We start from the raw sequence: 7,882 nt of genomic DNA on the forward strand, positions 1-7,882 counted from the left end.
ACCAGGATTGAGCCAAATTATAGTATAACAGGGTTGGAGCCCATTATAGCAAATTGAGCATTTTGGAGGAACTGAATGTGATGCATGTCTGATTTCAGTTCTTATATTTAATCCCATTGACCTTCAAAGAAAAAGCAGAGGATTTCTGGACAAAAGGATGCTATGGTTTTTCATTTTGGAGAAAGACTCCACGCTTTGGAGGAAACACTCCACAACTGACTTCATTTCCTACATTTAGACACAGGGTCCTTTAAATTTGGGACCATTGCTTGGTGACAGACAATGTTGCCCTCACTCTGTCTTGCTTTCCACCCAGGCACAAGTTCTGATCTGTACTGTTCATGAAGTCACTAACAAAGTCTGTCCTCTCTAGGGGAAAACACACAGACACAAACACACACATAAAGTATCTGCTGCTTCTAAGGTTGCTAGAAAGTTTCTTTTTGTTTGGGTTTTTTTTTTTCTTTGTCTCTCAAAGCATCCAAAAAGTCCTGTTTCCACCACCACTGGACAATAACCTTTCTCTCTCAGAATTCTCACTCTTCTTCATGTCACAGTAATTACTTACTGTAAGGTTTAGAGCTCAGGGGGTGAAGAATGAACTAAGTGAGTGACTTAGGAAGTAAAAACTATAAAACCCAAGTGGAAGGTCAAATGTGGGAGTTGCAGCAAATGATTTCCCAGGTCCCTGCTAGTTCTAACAAACATTTTAGGCTTCTAGGATACTATGTGGCATGCCAAGCTCATTCTAAGACAGTATGATATTATTCAACCCTTTGAGGTATAATTGTCTTTTCCTAAGTTTTTCAATGGTTCTTGGTGCTTTTGCAACAGTGACATTCCTCACTGGATGAAGGAGGATTAAGTGAGTTGGATAAGTAACACCAGAAAATTTTAAGTGTAGTATGAGGCCACTCCCAGCTCTGACATTCTAAGGTTTGTAATGTCCACTTCTTGCAAGTGGGGACTCAGTCTTTGTACTTGTCTCTCCAGCAGCCTACATAGTACCTGACCCATTGCAGGTACTTCATTAATGCTTGTTCATTGATTGAATGATTGATTGATTGATTGACTTTCCAGACTTTTAAGTACTGTCTCTCTTTCTTGACTTTGCAGTCTCCATTTTATTACAATTTGTGGTGTTGTTTGTCTAAAGCACAAATATCAGAGGAGATGGAGGACAAAGATGATCTGAGCTGGAATAAGCAATCTTAGAAAACAAAAGTTGACTGTTCAATGCAAGCCTTAGAGTAACTGTCCTATAAGATATTTTCCAAATATGACCTCCTATAGTTCCTAGATTGCATGGCATTCTAGGCTTTAATTAGAATCTACCCTTCTTGACTTGACAGCTTGGGGCCAATTCCTGGGTAATACTAAGAGACACCTGGGCATCTCATCAGAAATAAGAAAGAATTGAGATTGCCAAGCAAAACCACAGAATGAAAGAGTACTCTGAAATGTGGGACTTGAAGCAAAACTATGGTCTGTCAAAAATATGGTCTAAAAATTTCATGGTCTATTCTGTCCCTGATGTTCTAGAATTTCCAGATTGTATAACATTCTAGGATTATATTCTCACCTTCTTGTATTGGCAGGAACAAGGAAATTTTCCATCAATTCCAGGGGAAATATCACGCCGCACTATGGAAAGAGTAAGTTTGACAATTCAAATGACAAAACAGAAGTAAATTCTTAGAGGCTCCTAGACTGAAAATTAAAATGAATGAGTGAATAAATATGAAGGAATTCATGAAAAAAAATTTAAAGTCCTTAATATGTTCTCATAAGGATCACATCCAGCTATATTATAGGGTTCTAAGATTTTATACCATGATGATCATCTAAGTACACAGTCTCCCTCTCTTGACTTGGCAGTTTCCAGAAACCTACCATCACAGGAATCCAACCATCTCAGATTGGACAGAGGAGGACGTAAGTAATTGGCTCTGCTTCACTGGGATGGATTATTATTCCAGTCGTGTCCACTTCGATGGCTGGCTCCTGCTTACACATACAAAGAGAATACTAAAGGTAAGCTTCTATAAGGGCTTTCCAGTTCATACCATCTAAGTACAAGAGGCTTCTAATAATTTCTGTTACAAAAGTGGTAAATGGAAAATAAAAAATATAACCCCAGTATAGCAATGCCCAACTTCCCCCAGCCTCTTAACCTCCTACGTTCCTAAACCCCTCCAAACTCAGTGGGACTTTTCCAACAAGTTAATCATGGAAAATCCCGTAATTCCATTTCTTTTGAAGTTTTCAAAATTTAAGGAGTTCTTCTGTGATCTGCAAAATGAGCTATCAATGTCTAATCCTAGTTTTTACCTCATTGATGAGAGTTGTTGGTTCATGATGCTATCTTTTTTACCACACTAAAACAAAGCAGAAAAAAAAAACAAAAAAAAAACCCCAGTACTCAGAGCTTCAGTGTGACTGAAACCAGCAATTTTCAGAACTTGAGTATAGATATTCTGACTGAATGCTTCCAGAACTGTCCTTTCTTAGACTAGATAGCCTCTAAAGTCCTAGGCAGTCCTCAATCTCAGACATATGTTGATCTCACTGATTAAAGTCAAATGTTACTATTTTCAGACTAAAAATTGAAATTGCTTTTAGATTTTTTTCAAAAGCAATTAGCATTGAGTTCCTGCTTTTAGAAAACATAATTCATGAATGAGAAACTATATTTACAAGTTTAAATGACTATATAAGGAGCCCTCACCATCTTTTTGTAATTTGGAGAGTTCTTCATTTAGCTATTTAGAGAATTGTAGAAATAGAAAACTTCTTCTATCTTCCCTTTTCAGACCTATACATAGCTAATCCTCTACCTGCCCTATTCCTGACAAATGGAGTCCAGTGAAATTGGTGGGTGGGAAATGATCAAGTGAGGAGTTCTTATCCCTTTAAAGACCAGTTGGAGGGACAATCTGAGTATATTGTTATTCTTCTTTCAAATTTGGCACATTTGGGGCGGGTATCAACAAAACTGAAAATATTAGCTAGAAGGACAACAAAGCCGTGCTTCCTTTTCCTATGATTTCCAAAGCTGCCATAGTTTGGTTTGTGAGATGGATTTTCTCAAAATGGAAAGGGTATACTTAAGGAATTCCAGAGAAAATGTCATTCCTCCTTGCTACTGAAACTGCCCCTCCAAAAAGAGTTGCTTATTTGGGAAATTTTCTTTTGAGCCATTTGTTTAGCATGTGATTGAACATACAGAAAGGACAAGCTGGTTGTTACATGGGGCTTCATGACTAAGTCGTATGACTTTGCCTTTGTATACGGCAGGTAAACTCTTTCAACCTATTATTACTTAACTCTTAGGAAAGACAGGAGCACATCCCAATTCTTTCCCCTCCACCTCGAATTTTAACAGCACTTACTTAACATGGAAGGCAAGTAGGTCTTTTCGAAAATCTGACTTCCTTCTTACTAATGGTTAATTGTAGAAACCAATTCTTTCAAAGAGAAGGAATTAGTGCTTTCCTTAATCGTTTTAATCCTGTTGCTTTCTAAACATGAGACTCTTCCCATGCCATAAATGAATAAGTCTATCTCCATGTACACATTCTCTTCTCTTGGTAATTAATCTTTCCAATAAATTATCATTATTGCTGCACATCATTTTTTTCTCAACAGTTCCCAGATTGGTTCCTATCTAGAATATTTTTTCCTGATGGAAAAGCCGACATCATCCAAATATGATGCTAAGGAAGTTTCATTTTTATATTTGATGTGTGAAATTGGAGAGACTATATCTGAATCAAATTGAAAATAACTCAATTTTCTTTCCAGAGCTTTAACAACCAAAATCAAAAGGAGAAAAAGATTCTCCTTAAGGAGATAAAAAAACTCCAACATCTCGAGGCAGAACTGGAAAGAAGAAATGCAAAAAGAGTCCTAGAGAGGACGGGCATAAGAGAGAAGCCCATCTATTAGAACTATTCCCATTACATCACATGAAGTGGCACAAAGACCTATTACAGAAGAGGGAAAGAAGGGAGGGAGATGAGCATTGTTTGAACCTTACTCTCATCAGATTTGACTCAAGGAGGGAATAACATAGGTATAGAAATCTAACTTGCCTTATATGCAGTAGGAGGGGAAAGGGGAAAGAAAAGGGAGGGGCTGATTGAGGGGAGGGCAGATTGAGGGAGGTGATGGTCAAAAGCAAAACTCTAGTGAAGAGGGAAAGGGAGAAACAAGAAAGAAAAACATAAAGGGACAGGGAATAGGATGGACAGAAAGACACTGATAGTAATCATAACTGTGAATGGGGTGAACTCTTCCATAAATGCAAGGGGATAGCAAAAGACCAAATTAGAAATACTGAAAACTAAAGGAGAGATTAATAAAGTTGAAATTAAGAAAACTATTGAACTAATAAAACTATGAGCTGGTTGTATGAAAAAAATAGATAAACCTTTGGTTAATTTAATTTAAAAAAAAAAAGAAGAAAACCCAATTACCAGTATCAAAAATGAAAAGGGTGAATTCACCACCAATGAAGAGGAAATTAAAATACTTAGGAACACCTCATGACCCCTTAACAAAAAACAAGGGAATAAAGATGTTCAGAATAAAGAGGGGAAAAGGAACATGAAACACATCTTTCCCATGCAATAACAGAAAAAAAGTTATAATATTGGGAACACAAGCAAACCTACAGACCTAAATGGAGCCTTGATAGGACATGCTAAATCATGAGTGGTTCAATGACATAGAGAGCACAGGAATAAATATTCAAAAGAAGATGCGCTAACCACATCCTTTGCACACAATAGTCATGATGTAATCATAACGTTGAGTAATGAGGGGGTCGAAGAATAAATCACCAAAACAATTCAATCTGGGAAAGAGGGTGAAAAAGTTGAGCCATCTTGAGCCTTCAGAGGACAGAGGAAACCTGTCTCAGATAATCTACCTTCAGAACAGACCAAAAAGCCAGGACTCAGGAACTGATGATGCAACTGAAAAAAGTCACCTCCCGGTCGCGCAAGCCGGAGGGGCCAGAGTCTGGAGTAGCGCCCGGCCCCTGCTCGCAGCAAGTCAGTCAGGCTCCCCGCAGCTGCTCCAGCCCTTGCAGGCTCCCCCGCCTAAAGGGGGGCCGCCTCCGGTGGCAGAGGTGAAGGCAGCAGCGCCAGCCGGTCCTGCGCCTTTGCCCCTTGCTGTGCAGGAGGCTGAGGCAGAAGGGATTCCATCTCCCTGCAGACCTCCACCACCAACCTGCTCTAAGCCCAGGGCCTCCCAGGTGGCTCGTGCACTGACCCACACAGAGCATCTTGGTCCCAAGCAGCAAGTGAGCCCAGCAGGCTGAGAACCTAAAGCCGCAGCTCCAGAGACTGACATGAATGATGGGATTGCTTTTCTGGGAAATGTCGAACACAACTCCACGCTGTGGGTCTTTGTGGTTTGCGGGGGATTGCCTGGCAAACCGAGGCCTCCTGGGGCTGAGCATGAGAAACCCTTGGGACTAACTTCAGTGGAAGTGTGAAGAAAGACCTGGAGTAAAGCCTGCGGAGTGGGGGGAGGGCTTTAAAGCAGATTGCCTGCAGACTTCCTGCTTCTGCCCTTCCTTTGCAATAGCCCAAAGTTTCTAAGGCTAAGTGGGAAATACTAGCGGATCCGGGCAGGGAATGAGAAGGGCCAGGGAGTAAGATGCCCTGGATCCCGTCAGAGCACCGCAGCTCTTGCTTTCTTTCTAGGCCATGCATCCTTCCTTGATTATCCTTTCAGACCATTAGTAGGGGAGCAGGCAGCTCAGGAAAGAGGCGCATTTGATTATGTTGGTCTCTGAGGCTATTTGTGCTACTTATGAAGCTCACCTGATCCAAAAGGAGTTTGTTTCCTCCTCTCTCCATCCCATCCCTCCCTCATTTTCTTGGGAGTATTTAACATTCAGAAAATGTGACCCTCTGCATCTTAGAACTGCAAGCATTTTACACAGCCATGTGGATGGAGTATGGGTCTGGAATCAGGAGCACCTGAGTTCAAGTCTGACCTTACTTAGACATTTACTAACTATGCCTCTCTGGACAAGTCAATTAAACCTGTTTGCCTCAATTTCCTCATCTATGAAATGAGCTGGAGAAGGAATTGGCAAACCACTACAGTATCTTTGCCAAGAAAACCCTAAATTAGCTCACAGAGAAGTAGGACACAACTGAAACTGAACAACAACATACACATATGTGTATAGATGTATACATACATACATATATACATGTGCACACCTATATTCTCCATCCCTAAGCTTCAGTTCCAGGTCATCACTTGCCAGTGAAGTATTTAAAACCCAATATCCCAGAGACATCTTAAATTCCACATGTCCAAAATTGAACCCATGGTATTTTCCTTCTTCCAGACTTTCCCATTTCTATTCCCATTCTTTTCCCATTCCCATTCAGACAAGGCATTGGCAGTGTCTTACAATCATAATCTCAGCATTATCTCTGACTTCTCACTCTTCCTCACCTCATACACCCTTATCACTTGTCAAATCTTGTTGATTTACCTTCACAGTCTCTCAAATTCAACCCCAACACACACACACACACCTTTTCAGTCTTCCTTCTGTTGATTACATTCTGTTTATTCCGTGTATTGCTGTCAACCTGAAATAAAGAGGATTACCAAAGTAGCAATAACAAGGCTCTTTAATCAAGGTAAGGAAATTGCAATTCCAGACATCAAGAAGCCCCCTGGAGGGGCAGAAGGCGCAGGGTTTAAAGACACTTCAGTAGGAAGGCAGTCTCATGCAAGGCGCAGACTCTTGAAGCTATTACATAAGATGTTTTGCAAAATAGACAAAGGTCCATAGAGAAGGCTGGGGTGGGGGGAGTAGGGGGGGCACTTAGGGAGTTATGATGCGCAGTCAGAACATCACACTCTAGGTGCTGTGTAGCAATGGAGAGTTTCCAGAGAAATCACAAAACCAACTCCAACTGGTTCAAATCCTGCTTCAACCTTGGGGTCAGGGTCAGGTGGCCCCTCTGATGGCTGCATTCAACATGGCTAATTTGTGTATAATTATACGTTGTCTTCCCCATCAGAATGTGAGCTCCTTGGAAGCAGTGACTATCTTTTGTTTTACTTTGTATCTCAGTGCTTAGCACAGTGCCTGACACATAGTAGGCACTTAATAAATGCACACTGACTTTCTCACCTACTTACATACTTACTACACCTTACATGCTCCCTACATACACAAGTATTCTTAGATCCATGGTCAGTTTTGTCATGTAGCCTTCTTGCTGTTCCCCAAACAAGATACTCCAACTCTCTGCTCCTGAAATTTTCACTGACTGTTCTTGATGGCAGCAGGTCAAGACAAGCACAACTTTCTGCTTTTGCATTCTGAGCTCACTGACCAGTGCTCATTTGATTTATAGAGAAACGGACAAAGAAAGCAACATACCAACCATAAACTGGTAAATTTTCATTAATTTTGGTTATATCAGCATAGAGCAGGCTCAGTGTGGTATTTATAAGCTAAACTCAAATGTTTATATTATCTATGGTTACATAATGATGTGCAAGCTCAGTATGACTGTTTATGGGAACTTGTATCAAACTGGATCCATGCCACCTTACAAACACTCCTACATTAAATTGTGAACTCCCTGAGAGCAAGGATTGTCTTCTGCCTTTCTTGTATAGTATAGTACCTTGCATATGGTAGGTGCTTAATAAATGCATGTTGTCTGACTGATATATCAAGTCCCAGGAATCCTTGAGTGAGTATTACTTCTCATCCACGAGCTAAGTAGATAAGCGTGAATTCATTGTGCTGCATAATTATCTGCTTCCTTTATTAATATTCACTGGGCATGTACTAATTATAATAGCAGTTACTAAAAATATTAATAATTTA

The sequence above is a fragment of the Vombatus ursinus genome, unplaced genomic scaffold (genome assembly GCF_900497805.2).
Source record: "Vombatus ursinus unplaced genomic scaffold, bare-nosed wombat genome assembly UNPS02014813.1, whole genome shotgun sequence".
Lineage (NCBI taxonomy): Eukaryota > Metazoa > Chordata > Mammalia > Diprotodontia > Vombatidae > Vombatus > Vombatus ursinus.